The following is a 15,976-nucleotide window of genomic DNA, read 5'->3' as shown; positions in this document are numbered from 1 at the left end:
ATTACCTCTCTGGGCATGTATGTGTATACTGATATTACCTCTCTGGGCGTGTATGTGTATACCGGTATTACCTCTCTGGACGTGTATGTGTATACCGATGTTACCTCTCTGGGCGTGTATGTGTATACCGGTATTACCTCTCTGGGCGTGTATGTGTATACCGGTATTACCTCTCTGGGCGGGTATGTGTATACCGGTATTACCTCTCTGGGTGTGTATGTGTATACCGGTGTTACCTCTCTGGGTGTGTATGTGTATACATGTATTACCTCTCTGGACGTGTATGTGTATACCGGTATTACCTCTCTGGGCGTGTATGTGTATACCGGTATTACCTCTCTGGGCGTGTATTTGTATACCTGTATTACCTCTCTGGGCGTGTATGTGTATACCGGTATTACCTCTCTGGGCGGGTATGTGTATACCGGTATTACCTCTCTGGGCGTGTATGTGTATACCGGTATTACCTCTCTGGGGGTGTTTGTGTATACCGGTATTACCTCCCTGGGGGTGTATGTGTATACCGATATTACATCTCTGGGGGTGTATGTGTATACCGATATTACCTCTCTGGGCGTGTATGTGTATACCGGTATTACCTCTCTGGGCGTGTATGTGTATACCGGTATTACCTCTCTGGGAGTGTATGTGTATACCGGTATTACTTCTCTGGACGTGTATGTGTATACCGGTATTACCTCTCTGGGGGTGTATGTGTATACCGGTATTACCTCTCTGGGCATGTATGTGTATACCGGTATTACCTCTCTGGGCGTGTATGTGTATACCGGTATTACCTCTCTGGGAGTGTATGTGTATACCGGTATTACTTCTCTGGACGTGTATGTGTATACCGGTATTACCTCTCTGGGGGTGTATGTGTATACCGGTATTACTTCTCTGGACGTGTATGTGTATACCGGTATTACCTCTCTGGGGGTGTATGTGTATACCGGTATTACCTCTCTGGGAGTGTATGTGTATACCGGTATTACTTCTCTGGACGTGTATGTGTATACCGGTATTACCTCTCTGGGCGTGTATGTGTATACCGGTATTACCTCTCTGGGCGTGTATGTGTATACCGGTATTACCTCTCTGGGAGTGTATGTGTATACCGGTATTACTTCTCTGGACGTGTATGTGTATACCGGTATTACCTCTCTGGGGGTGTATGTGTATACCGGTATTACCTCCCTGGCCCATCGCTCCCGCAACGTGGATCTGCGATGAGAAGATCCTTTGCATGAAGACCGTGAGAGCCGGGGCGGATTTCTCGTAGGGCTGCGGAGGCCGTAGAATACAGCGGCCATTTTTTGGGAGGCGGAAGTTTGTGTGTGTTTGTGTGTTTGTGTGTGTCTCACACCTTTTCTGTAGCAGGCCCCCTCCTGTAGCATCGTGTCGTCATAACGACGGGACGGCAGATGACACCGCGTAGCCATGATAACGCAGCATCGCATGCCATTGTGCCGTCTGTTGCCATGGCAACATGGCGGCATGTACCAATACGCTGAGGAGGATGGCCGCGCCCCACCCTACAGGCGACAAAAAGCGAAATCCGCCATTGCGTGAGAGAGCGCCATTTTTCTTCTCCTCGGCATGTCACCTGGAAGCCACGCCCAGCGAGTACCCATGGCAGTATACCAATAATTTCAGCGCGAGTTGTCCCGCCTTCTTTTCCCTTCATTATCCTCACATTCTCTGGTAAACGCCTATTTTAAAGCTGCCGACCAAGCAATATCCCACAAGTTTTTCTTATTTTTATTTTGAATAAATCAGTTAGGTACAAAGAGAAAATAGTTGTAGGATTTTTTAATTTTTTTTAAACAACTCGGAATGACATTTTTACAATGTAACAAGCATTTTTTTGTTTCTATAGCAACCTTTTACAAAGTCACATCCCCTTCCTCTTCAGAAACAGACCCTGGCACACCCCTTTTTGAGCCCTGCCCTCTCTCTAGCAGTGCACCAATTGTATCTAGTGATTGCCTGGTCAAATGATCTTCCCCACAGAACTTTGCATCTTTGGTCCTCTTCTGCTGCACTGACAGCCATGTAGTGAACCCCCCGAGCCGAATCTTCGCCGATCGATCACAGGAGAACGGATCGATCGGCAACTTAGCTAATTACTCATCATTGAGTTGATTGTATTGATGCACGTATTAAAGGGGAGGGGGGGTGGGGAAACGGCAGCTGGGACTGCTGATTTAATGTCAGTTTTGGGCTCATTCTTGAGCAATAACACACAAATAATAACCAGTCTGCCATAATACAAATAGTGAGTGGAGAACAGACGTGTACAGTACAGATGGGAGCTGCACGTGTTACCGTCCAGCGATGAGTATTTCCATCAGAAAACCCTTCCTAACGCTAATCCCACGCTCGGGCACAGAAGGATGGGAGCCGCAGGGTGAATAGAGAATAAAGAGGCTTTTATGCCTTTAATGTTCATTTTCACACCTTATTATTACCTTATCTTATTTCCCACTTCCTCTCACCATCCACTGCAGCCAGACACCCCCTTACACACACTATGTATAATATTGTGTTCCTGTATCTCTGCCACACCCCATGAGGGAGCCTGGGAGGTTGGAAAGCTGGTAACATATCAACTACTCATTGGTCCAATACAAGGTATCACACCCGCGCCTCCCTCTCCCTCTTGTGTTACTACACTAATGCAGGGTTGCTCAACTCCAGACCTCAAGCCCCCCCCTCCCCCCCCAACAGGTCAGGATACCCCTGCTTCAGCTCAGGTGGCTCAATCAGTCCCTGCATCAGCAAAGGTTGCTCAATCAGTACCAGCTTCAGCACAGGTGGCTGTCAATCCTAGCTTCAGCACAGGTGGCACAATCAGAGGCTCTGATTGAGTCACCTGTGCTGAAGCAGGGATATCCTGAAAACCTGACCTGTTTTTTTTGGGGGGGGGCTTAGGACTGGAGTTTATCCCCCCCTCTCCCCCACCCCGCTGCGCTAATACACAACTTAATGTAGCTCTTTTGCACCAAAATTAGCACGCCACATATTTCACCCGGTGTCACCAGAGGAAGTGTCGCACAGCTCCGCTCCAGGGGAGCGTAGAAAGTGGTTTAATACACGGGCGATGTGACCAGGCGATCGCTGCTGGGGTTAGGACCCGAGCGTTTTACTTCCGCGCAAAGCCACATCCTCTTGTTCATCTCGTAGTCCGTGGAACGGAGCACGCAGCAGGTTTCTAAGAAGTTACGGCCACAATACGTGGCCGACCTCTCTGGGGATTAACTCCTTCCCGGCCGGATAAACCCGTGCCGAATAAAGCCAGCATTCCAGCTTCTCGGCTCTGCAGGTCGGCAATCCTGGCGCTTCTCACTTCCCCGATAGCGCAAAGGGGCTTCCAGCACAATCCCTAGTAACTCCCGCAGTATCCGACTTCGAGGCTTCGGCGCGGGCTATGCACAACAAGGATTAGGTGAGCACACGCCACTGGTCTTTGACATGGATGTATCATTCTTGGTGGGCGGTTAGTAGAATCTCCCAGTCCTTTAGGTGCATCTGAAACGCAATCAAAAGTCAATGGCTCCTTTCAAGTATACGCTGAAGCAGATTTCTCCGTGTTACAAAGTTGTATGTTCTTTTGCTGCCAGAGAGGCCCTCAGCGCACAGCAAAGTGTTTCACCTTGTGCCTCCATGGGACTGACCCTTTAACCCATTACACACGTCCCTGTCATTAGGTCACTTTGCCCCTACGTGGGACTGTCCCTTTAACCCATTACACACGTCCCTGTCATTAGGTCACTTTGCCCCTACGTGGGACAGACCCTTTAACCCATTAAACACGTCCCTGTCATTAGGTCACTTTGCCCCTACGTGGGACTGACCCTTTAACCCATTAAACACGTCCCTGTCATTAGGTCACTTTGCCCCTACGTGGGACTGACCGTTTAACCCATTAAACACGTCCCTGTCATTAGGTCACTTTGCTCCTACGTGGGACTGACCGTTTAACCCATTAAACACGTCCCTGTCATTAGGTCACTTTGCCCCTACGTGGGACTGTCCCTTTAACCCATTACACACGTCCCTGTCATTAGGTCACTTTGCCCCTACGTGGGACTGTCCCTTTAACCCATTACACACGTCCCTGTCATTAGGTCACTTTGCCCCTACGTGGGACTGACCCTTTAACCCATTAAACACGTCCCTGTCATTAGGTCACTTTGCCCCTACGTGGGACTGACCGTTTAACCCATTAAACACGCCCCTGTCATTAGGTCACTTTACTGATACGTGGGACTGACCATTTAACCCATTAAACACGTCCCTGTCATTAGGTCACTTTGCCCCTACGTGGGAATGACCGTTTAACCCATTAAACACGCCCTGTCATTAGGTCACTTTGCCCCTACGTGGGACTGACCCTTTACAGCCAGTGGAAGAGGTGACACTTCAGTAAAGCAATGATCTCATCTGAAGTGCTCTTGTGCGTCTATAAAGGGAAGCTGACTTCATTCTCTGCTGCACGCAGCTTTGACACTGCTGAACAATTCCCATTTTTGGATTGGCAAATATTGTTCAACTAAATGCACATGCACTAAAAGCAGCAGCAGCCGTTTCATCATCATTTACTTTTAGTCTCATGTGCGCAAAAAGCTTCGTTTCAAAGAAACACACAGAAATAGCGCAGAGATGTCATAGGAAGCAAATGCAAGAGAAACAAAAAAACTGTATGGTGCTCAAACATGAGCCACTGGCTGTATGAAAGCATAAATACTGTGTATTGTTCCTTGAAGTATCCCACTTGAATAATCAGGCCAGATATCACAATAATGACCACACCAACTTCCACTATAGTCCGAATAGCTGAATAAAGTTCCACTTCTCTGTATGTGAGAACTCTCACTGGCTGTGACCAGACATAAACATCGGTATGGGTAAGCATGAAGGTGTGAAGAGTAAACTAACTCACATTTGTAGGGTCTTGGGTGGGATGTACCTCTGCAGGCGTGTGCTTCCGGTAAAAGAGCTTGCAGCTCGAAACGCGTTGGTGGGGCCTTTGGGCTCGTTTTTGTGGCACATGCACCGATCCATTAAATAATTTTATTCTGGGACCCACTCTCCTGCAGTTTTTTCTACTGTTGTAAGTAGTACTCCAATTCTCCTTTACTTGCTCATAGGAAGCAAATGCAGCTTATTACAAGAGCGCTGTAACAGTGCGAGCATGTACTGGTCTGTGTATGACTCTGCCATCCAGGCCACAGAGGAGTTAAAGGGTCAGTCCCACGTAGGGGCAATGTGGCCTAATGACAGGGACTTGGTTATTGGGTTAAAGGGTCAGTCCCACGTAGGGGCAAAGTGACCTAATGAAAGGGATGCGCTTAATGGGTTCAAATGTCAGTCCCACGTATCAGTAAAGTGACCTAATGACAGGGGCGTGTTTAATGGATTAAAGGGTCAGTCCCACGTAGGGGCAAAGTGACCTAGTGACAGGGACGTGTTTAATGGGTTAAAGGGTCAGTCCCACGTAGGGGCAAAGTGACCTAATGACAGGGACGTGTATAATGGGTTAAAGGGTCAGTCCCACGTAGGGGCAAAGTGACCTAATGACAGGGACGTGTATAAGGCCTTTTTAGTGCTGCCAGAGATTCCCATGTTGCTGACCGTACTGTCAGCATAGGGTTAATTTATGAATGCCTTGGAGAGGACACCCAGCTCCTGTAGTCTCCTATATGATGGGGTCACAGAGGGCAGTGTGGCTGTTGCTGGGGACATACTGTATATCACATACATACACGTTGGGTCACAGAGGGCAGTGTGGCTGTTGATAGGGACATATATCACATACATACACGTTGGGTCACAGAGGGCAGTGTGGCTGTTGATGGGGACATATATCACATACATGTTGGGTCACAGAGGGCAGTGTGGCTGTTGATGGGGACATATATCACATACATGTTGGGTCACAGAGGGCAGTGTGGCTGTTGATGGGGACATATTTCACATACATACATGTTGGGTCACAGAGTGCAGTGTGGCTGTTGATGGGGACATATATCACATACATACATGTTGGGTCACAGTGCAGTGTGGTTCTGTTGATGGGGACATATATCACATACATACATGTTGGGTCACAGAGGGCAGTGTGGATCTGTTGATGGGGACATATTTCACATACATACATGTTGGGTCACAGTGCAGTGTGGATCTGTTGATGGGGACATATATCACATACATACATGTTGACTTGAGTCCCAAAATAGCGTCATCATTGAGACATAGAACACAGCTGTCACCAGAAGGGACAGCAGACAAGCACCAGGTCCTGTTACTGAGGTCTTTTAAGTTTTAATGGCTCTTTACAGGGCAGTCTCACGGACTCCTTGCAGGGCAGTCTCACGGACTCATTGCGGGGCAGTCTCACTGATTCATTGCGGGGCAGTCTCACTCACTCATTGCTGGGCAGTCTCACTCACTCATTGCAGGGCAGTCTCACTCACTCATTGTGGGGCAGTCTCACTCATTGTGGGGCAGTCTCACTCATTATTAGCATAATTGGAGAACATTTTCAAGGTGGTCTCTAGGTCAAAAGTCAAGCAAAATGCTTGAAAATGTCCTTGACTTTGGCCAATATATCGTCAAGTCCTCCAACAAACTCTCGGTCCCAGCGTGGTAACGATCCAGTCCTGGTTTTGTATCCCCATCTGCTGGTCTGTTAGCAACTGTGTTATCATATAAGAGAGGTCCGAAGAAAGACCAGCCTGGAATATTAGCCCAGTGACCTGGAGTTAGATGGAATTGACACAGGGCCATTTTTTATTTACTTCTGGCCCGGCTACAGACCTTTACATCCCAATCAAATGCATGACCTGCAAGGGATGTTCCACCAAGGTTTGATGCGCTCGATACACACACACCCCTCTCACCTCTCTCCACTCCATGCTGTTTCTTCCTCTCCTTGACCCCACCCCCACCCAGGCGCCTGATACCTCCTCCTGATTGATTACTGATGGGTAATGAAGCCAATCAGGATGGAAGCTTCCCAGTCCTCTAGCAGCAGCCCTGCTCTGGGAAATCCTGCTGCTCCACAAGCCGGTCAGGTCACGATGTCCAGAGAGGTAATACCGATATACACATACACGTCCAGAGAGGTAATACCGGTATACACATACACGCCCAGAGAGGTAATACCGGTATACACATACACGCCCAGAGAGGTAATTACCGGTATACACATACACACCCAGAGAGGTAATTACCGGTATACACATACACGTCCAGAGAGGTAATACCGGTATGCACATACACGCCCAGGGAGGTAATACCGGTATACACATACATGTCCAGTATTACCTCCCATTTTTCACTGGACAGAGTGTCCTAATACAGGACAGTCCGGTTCAATACAGGACACCTGGTAACCACTTGTGTTGTAAGCAAAGTATCTCTAGACAAGGAGAAGCCAGAGCTTGTGCTGTGTGCAGGAGAAAAGTGTCTCATAGGGTTATTCACTTGAAAACGTGTGTAGTAGAGAGGCCATTAGAGGCACTCTGTATCCTCACATCACACTGTGCTACCTCCTCTATACATTAGTGCAAGTATTGGTAAATCCTTATTTTAACTTGTAATGTCTCCATAGAAAGCAAACGCTTTAAAGAGGGTTATTTTTTCTATTCTGTTGTGGTCAGACTGTTTGTAAGCTCTTGTATATTCAGGTCATTGTTAATTCAGACTTTTTTCATTTGGTTTAAACCAATGATGCCGCCCTCATCAGACGCAGAAGAGTGATTGCTAGCCGAGGCTAATATTTCACAGGCCTGGAGAAAACAGAAATGTGTTCATTTTTAAATCGTTACACACTACTATGTGTGCACTGAATGAAGGTGAATGCAGTGGGACAGGGTCACTAAGCAGTGTTCAGCCGCAGTGCGGGTACACTGGAGACGAGGGAGTGTGTTGTAGGCAGTGGACCACTGTGGGTTAGCAGCTTCCTGGTAGTTTCCTGGTTACTGCAGTGTAGCTGGTGGTAGTAGGTAGGGTAGAGTAGGACAGAAAGAGATATGGGACTGATAGTGTAGTATGTTTAAAGGGAAACTTTAATACATAACAAACACATAAAAAATCCCTCCTGAGGGCACACTCACATTTTGGTTCTACCACTCAGGGCACGTAATGGTATCTTTACTGAGTCTTTGCAGTCTGGTTCGTCTGCTGCTGGGTCCCGGTGTGCGTCTGTGCTGTCTGTGTTCGCCGCATGTCTCCCCCGAAAGCGGCCGCTGGGAGTGACACTGGGTTTACTGCAGGGCTCTGGCGCCACTTCTTCCCGGTATTTGCGGTTTTCTCCTTCTTTCTCCACTCAACGCGTTTCGCTAGGTACATCTAGCTTCGGCAGGAGTGTGTTCATATAAACAACAAAATAGGTAGCGCTAACCGCAATGTGTGTGGTGTAGTAACTACTACCTTATATATTAAATAAAACTATACATAAGGGGCTGCCTAGGACACAAAGCCTGACCCCCTGGTCAGGAAAACAGTATGGACAGGGAATAGTTCCGTGGGCGCCTATAAAATTTTACCACTATAAAGGATATACGAAAACCAAGCCTGTTGGTTGTGAAGATTGTTGATCCTCACGGTGGGCTTGAAAACAAAGAGAAAGCACAACACATAGCGTAATACTGTTGAAACATTAAACAAACAACATATAAGACAACATATAACAGCTGAATACTGAAATGGTATTTTTAGGACAATAAAATCATTTAATAACAATTAATATTTAATATAATGCACAATTTGCATGGACATATAGATTTAAGCAATTAAAAATCTGAATAGGTGGTTCAACTGCTCCGTAGCACCAATGTTGATGATAGCAATGCCTACTCACCAGATGGAATAGGTTTGCAGGCAGTGGATATTTTAGAGAGTATCCCCTCTCATCTGTGTGCTGCTCTCTGCTTAGCTGGCGTCTCTGTCGGCTCGTGGGTGCAGCTCATCAGCAGGGACTCCTGCAGCTCCAGGAAGCACGTCTGAGCAGATGGAACTCAGCTGCAGCTGATTCAGCACGATGTCAGCCACGGACCACCGTGAGCTCGTCTATCTGCTGCTCACTGCTAGCTGGCGTCTCTATCCGCTCGTGGACGCAACTTGTCAGCAGGTACTCCTGCAGGGCGCCAAGCAGGGCGCTTGAATAATGGGAAACCGCAACAGCTGGTTCAACTCGTCGGCGGCTATAAGAGATGGTTAGCTGGCAGCTCACGTTGATTCACCGATGTACGGGGGGTACTACACCAATGTGTGCGGGGCTTGAACCTCCACCCTACGCGTTTCAAGAGCGATCTGCTCTCTTCCTCAGGGGTATATCACTTCCTCAGGAGTGTGTTCATAACTACTCTACCTACAACTGATATAGCATCCACTTGCTTCCTATTGGTTCTAAAAGAAAGCCGGAGCTATGTTCCACAATGGCTGATTCGCCGCGGTGTATAATAGTAAATCTTGACAACGGTAATAACCGTGATCCGACCGAGTTGACAATCACAGATACAATGTTAACATAATATAATGACCTGAGATGTGATAATAAAGATTAAAAAATACAATGATAATATAGCACGATATTGCATCACAGTACAGGTATCCAACGTTTCACTTCACAACGAATGGCGTATCCAACACTTTACAATGCGACCCTATGGGCCGTTTTACGACGCCGGAATACGTTAGCCAACGCTCACCGCCACTGATTAACATGTGACTCACTTTACAACGGTTTCACTATCCAACGCTACTTCCAGAACGGGTTTCGTTGGATAACCGAGGACCGCCTGTAATGTGATGACAAAATTAGTTTACAGTCGAGTGATGCTGATTCACCATGAATGCATACATGTCAATACGACCGCTTCTTGGGATCCCTATGATCTAACTGAGCACATCATGTCTAATCCTGGGATCCTTCATTTGGTCCTTCGTAGGTTTTTGGATAATCCATGGGTGTTACCAAAAAAACAAACAAAAGAGAAAGAGAGGAGGCAGACCACGTGCCGACCATGTGAACACACAGCGAGTGATCATGTTCTCACGTATGACACAGACTAATCAATAGTTGTCACTTTGCATCAAGCCTCAAACCAGGACTGCATTCTTTTAATAAAAGAAAAAAATAATGGAAGACATATTTTTTGTCTACTAAATGAGACTAGAGTGCTGGAGATGGCATTCATACGTCTGGACTCAGAGGTATTTCCGCCCACGGTGAGCCTCATAAATCAATAGTTTAGGCAGTCCCGAAGAAAAAAAAAGAATAGGAATAGTCTGTCGGATTGGAGGCCATAGATAGACGCCCGCTTCCACCGGCCTTCATTTCTTTAGAAACCAGCAAAATTACCCTCTTTATGACGGATGGCCACCGGGAGGAGATTTCCCTGGATGTCATCCATACGCCATCTGTTAAGGTAATTCTAGGACTGCCATGGTTATAACACAATCCACAACTTGAGTGAACCAATAAAGAACCCATTCAATGGAGTCCTCGTTGCATCAAGACTTGTGTAACCCCTACTCAACAGATCTGCGGCCTAATTACTCCCAAGGAGGATGAGTGTCTTACCCGAAGTTTACGCAGAATTCAAGGACGTGTTTGATAAGGTACGATCCAAAGTTCTTCCCCCTCATCGCCCTTTCGACTGTCCTATTGATCTCTTGCCAGGTTCCGTCTTACCCAGATGTAACTCTTACCCCCTGTCGCTTTCTGAGACTAAAGCCATGTCGGAGTATTTTCAAGAGAATTTAAAGAAAGGTTTCATTCGTAATTCCTCATCCCCAGCCGGAGCAGGGTTTTTCTTCGTTAAGAAAAAAGACAGCTCTCTTCACCCTTGCATTGACTGTAGAGGGCTAAACAAGATCACCTTAAAGAACCACAACCCACTTCCCCTTATCTCCGAGCTTTTTGATCACCTCCAAGGAGCCACTATCTTTTCTAAGCTAGATCTGCGTGGTGCATATAATCTGGTACGGATAAGACAGGGTGACGAGTGGAAGACAGCCTTTAATAAATGAGACGGTCATTACGAGTATTTAGTCATGCCCTTTGGCCTGTATAATGCCCCGGCCGTTTTTCAAGTATTTGTTAATGAGACATTCTGGGATCTGCTGAACCTTTTTGTTATCGTCTATCTTGACGACATTCTAATATTTTCTAAGTCTCTTCCTGAACATATCAATCACACTAAACTGGTCTTATCTCATCTTTGTGAAAATCACCTTTATGCCAAATTGGAGAAATGCCAGTTTCACCAGACTTCCAGGACATTCCTAGGATACATTATCTCGGACTCTGGTTTTGCTATGGATCCTGTCAAACTTAAGGCAGTTCTGGACTGGCCACAACCCACTTCTCTGAAAGCAATCCAGCGTTTTCTAGGATTCGCGAACTACTATCGTAGATTCATTCGAGACTTTTCCACCATGGTAGCCCCAATCACAGCGTTAACCAAGAAAGGGGCAGATGCTGCTTCCTGGCCACCCGCAGCGGTCCATGCTTTTGACCTTCTCCAAAGAACTTTCGTCTCTGCACCTATCTTATTTCATCCTGACCCCAAACTTCCCTTCACCTTGGAAGTAGATGCTTCCGATGTAGGGGCCGGCGCCATATTATCTCAGAGACAGTCATCACAAACCAAGCTACATCCTTGTGCCTTTTTTTCCAAAAAATTTTTGTCAACAGAACTATGACGTCGGTAATCGGGAGCTATTAGCTATTGAACTCGCTCTACAGGAATGGAAACACCTCCTGTAAGGTACGGAACACCCAATCACCATCCTTACAGACCATAAGAACTTGCTGTATATTGAGAGCGCCCGTCGTCTTGGAACCCGCAAGGGCCGCTGGTCACTTTTTCTTTCACGTTTTAACTACATTATTTTATTCCGGGGTCAAAAAATTTAAAAGCGGGTGCCTTATCCCGCCAGTTCTTACCCGAAGACAAAACTGTGTGTTAATCTGAGACTATCCTCCCATCTAAATACATCCTGTTCGCCAACTCTTTCGATGTCCTGGATGACATTTTGGCGAACCAATCACATATTCCGGAAGGTCTAGAGGTTCCGGATGATTGTTTGTATGCGGTGCCACGTTTTCGCAAGAAAATTTTGGAATGGAGCCATTTATCTAAATCTGCAGGCCATCCCGGTACCCGAAGAACTACCGATCTCATTAAACGAACATTTTGGTGGCCCACCATGCAGAAAGACACCAAACTTTTTGTCGTGTCTTGTTTCACATGCGCTCGTAAAAAGCTCCCGCAATAAATCACCTGGACTTTTATGCCCTTTGCCCATACCGGACCGTCCTTGGAGTCACTTGTCCATGGCCTGTATTGTTGAATTACCTCCCTGCAAAGTAATGAATACCATCCTCGTTGTAGTCGATCGTTTCTCTAAACAATCTCATTTCATCCCTTTAAGACAGAGGTCCCCAACTGCCGTCCTCAAGGACCACTAACAGTGCAGGTTTTACGGATACCTCTGCTAGAGCACAGGTGGTTCAGTCAAAATGATTGGGCCACCTGTGCTAATGAGAGGCTATCCGTAAATCCTGCACTGTTAGCAGTCCTTGATGACTGGAGTTGGGGACCTCTGCTTTAACAGGCCTTCCCAACTCGGCCACCCTGGCAGATATTTTTACCAAGGAAATCTTTCGCATCCATGGATTACCCTCAAACATAGTCTCCGATCGAGGCTCACAATTCGTCTCCAAGTTTTGGCGATCTTTTTCTCAGAGGATGGGCATTTCTTTAAATTTTTCGTCCAGGTACCACCCTCAGACCAACGGTCAAATCGAGAGGACAAATCAAACCTTGGAACAGTACTTACGGTGCTTTATTTCCGACACCCAAGACGACTGGGTGGATCTTCTTCCCTGGGCCGAATTCACCCACAACTCTCTAAGAAATGAGTCAACATGGATTCCATCCTGCACGCCTTCCCATCACTTCCTCTTCTCCCGGGGTCCCAGCGACTGACAACAGAATCAATTCTTTGCAAGAATCCAGGAGAAGAATTCCAAAAACTCTTGGGGAGGCGAATCACAGACAAAAAACCAAGGAAGATTGTCATCGTCTAAAGGTACCAGAGTTTAAACCAGGAGACTGTGTGGCTTTCCTCGAGGAACATCAGGCTCAAGACACCCACTCTCAACTTGGCCCCAATATTTTTGGGCCCATACACTATCCTGGAGAAGATTAATCCGGTGGCGTACCGTCTTCAACTCCCCTCATCTATGAGGATACCTTCTGTGTTTCAGATCTCTCTTCTAAAGCCTGTCTTGCAAAGTTCTCACTTCCCAGACTCCTCTTCTACTCCTGCTCCAGTGATCGTACAAGGACAAGAAGAGTATGAGGTACAATCCATTATTGATTCAAGAATTTCTAGAGGAGCGGTACAGTATTTGGTGCGTTTTGCCCAGAAGAACGGTCCTGGATACCCCATCACCAAATACATGCTCCCAACCTCATGAGGCGGTTTCACGCAAAGTATCCTCTCAAGCCATATTGGAGTCGTCCAGAGGCCGCTCCTCAAATTGGGGGGTACTGTAAGGAACCGGGGAGCGCGTCCCCTGCGGCGCACTCCCTCCTTACCTGCTGCCTCGCGGAACCCTGCTGTCCTTACAGTGCGCGTGCGCTCACGCAGGAGCTTTATGGACATCGTGGAGTCTGGCTCCACCCCCGGTTATGGTGCGCGTCAGCGTTGCGAGGCGTGCACATGTGACGCATGTGCACCGCTCCCCAGCTGTGCGTCAACAACCCTCATCACACCTACCTGTCTCCTGCATCACTCCAAATATCCTTGCCTCCGCTGAGGCCGCACCTGTACTCCTCCCCTCTCTCTCATTGGTCCTGTCCTCCTATATATGCTCAGCTGTGCCACTTGCACTTTGGCTGAGCATACACTGGCGACACACTTTATTCGAGCTCGGCTAGTCCCACGAATTCGGGTATACCCGGGTGTATTGAGGTTTGTGACTGTTTTCTGCCCGAGTATATTGGGTTATTTTCTAGGCAGGGATTGAAGCATTTTATTCCCCCTGGCTGCAATACTGCACAGTATATATATATATACTGCATTACAATTCATGAATTTATGCCATCTGGTAGACACGCGAAGCATTGCAGCCTATTAAATCCTAATCATTATCATTTAACAAATCAGCCGCCCATCAGCCAGGCATGAACCCAGGCTGGGAAGGCAAATGCAACGGGGCTTGTCAGAGGTGAGGAGCGGCGCATTCCAGGTATCTGCCAGGTACATACCAGGTATTTGCTCGAATAAAGTGTGTCGGTGCAGTAGTTCCAGTCAGCGCTGTTCTCCCACTTCCTGGTTCCTTGTCCTGCCTTGTCTTGTGTTCCTTGCCTTGTTTCCAGTTTGTTATCCTGTGTAATGACCTGGCTTTGCTCTTGGACTCCGCACTTCGGACTTACCGACCCCGGCTTACCTCTGACCTTCCGCATCTCTCCAAACCTGACCACGGCTTATGGACTTCTACGTTTCTACTGGCTCCAACCCCTTACCTCGGCAATCGGACTCTGACCATTCTACCAGCTCCTACCTCTGACCTCGGCAAATATCAAGACTACTCTAACCTCTCCATCCCGACCCGGCTGCCTGACCTTCCACTCTCCAGACGTGCCCCCGTGGCTGTGGGTGGCGTTTGTACCCATTCCCACCTCAGTACCGGGTCCCGTCTTGTTTGTGGTGAGCACAGCGTTACAACCGTCTTCTTGGAGGAGCCTGGCTTTTCCTTTGTTAGAGGTCGAGTGGTTATGATCGCTTTGTAATTGGTCGTTTATTGCATTTATACCATTGCATGTGATTTCTTTCTAAGGCCTCGGGCATGGTCAGCGCTTAGGCGCTGACCCGTGCTGAGGCGCTGACCCGTGCTGAGGCGCGCTGCTGCTCGGCAGTGAGCCCCTGCAGCCGCAATGAGAGCGGCTTTAGCAGGGGCTCGCGCACGCTTGCGGAAGCGCGTGTCTTAAGAATTTTTTTAGTTTCGGCGCTCACGGGAGCGCAGGGCCGGTCACATGAGCGGTTCGCCCAATGAGGGTGAACCAGCTCCGTGACGTCACTGGCCCGCCCCCAGACACGCCCACGGACGGCGCGCGCTCTAAGGCCAGGGAAGCACCGCTTTCCCTCAGCTTCAGCGCGCCTCCGCACGTGCAAAGTGCCTGTGGACTAAGCCTAAAAATACTGATTCTAGTCTCACTGCATAGTGTCATGAGGTTATTTTGTGTGTGACCTACTCCACTTTAATTCACCACTAGGTGGTGCTGTTGTACTGTTTTGGGTGAGAGCCAATTAGCCTATCCTCTGTACTCACATTAAGGCTGCGGCCGGCTGCGGCCAGCGGGGCGAGCGGCCGCGAACCACCAGACCCTTGCCCGAGTGGTCCCTGCCCCCGCTGCCTCCTACCGACAGGGCTGACTACGTACTGTGACGCGTCAGCCGGCCGATGCTGCAAGAATCTTGTGAATTTCGGCGTTGACGCGTCACGTGGTACGCGAGTCAGCCAATGGGGAGGAGGGGAGGGAAGGAGCTAGGTGGGTGGCGCCTTGGGCGGGGAGCAGGGAAGGAGCTGCGTGTTATTAAAGTGTGTGAGTGTGTGTGTGTGTGTGTGTATATGTATGTGTGTGGGAGGGGTGGACGGCACCACGATCAGAGCCCGCCCCCCTCCCTCCCACTCCCGCCCCCCTCCCTCCCTCCCACTCCCGCCCCCCTCTCTCCCACTCCCGCCCCCCTCCCTCCCGCTCCCTCCCTCCCACCTCCCTCTCCGGCTCCCGGCTCCCTACAGACCGCATATCGCGGTCTGTGTCTGTCAGCGCCCCGCCTGTCTGCAGTGCGGGCGCGCTGACTGAGGGAGCGGGGCCTTAGCCTAAGCCGTAGTGCACCTCCAATCAATGCGCTATACGGTTTCAATGATTGAGATATCGTGCGTTTC

General features: G+C 48.4%; 1 protein-coding gene across 1 annotated transcript in view; it reads left to right on the top strand.

The window, feature by feature from the left end:
• ALPK3 (alpha kinase 3) overlaps positions 1-15,976 on the top strand; it is an 81,208-nt gene that overhangs the window by 39,966 nt on the left and 25,266 nt on the right. The gene's annotated exons all lie outside the window — the stretch shown is intronic.

Source organism: Ascaphus truei, chromosome 18 (assembly GCF_040206685.1).
Source record: "Ascaphus truei isolate aAscTru1 chromosome 18, aAscTru1.hap1, whole genome shotgun sequence".
Lineage (NCBI taxonomy): Eukaryota > Metazoa > Chordata > Amphibia > Anura > Ascaphidae > Ascaphus > Ascaphus truei.
This window is presented reverse-complemented; position numbering and strand designations above follow the sequence as displayed.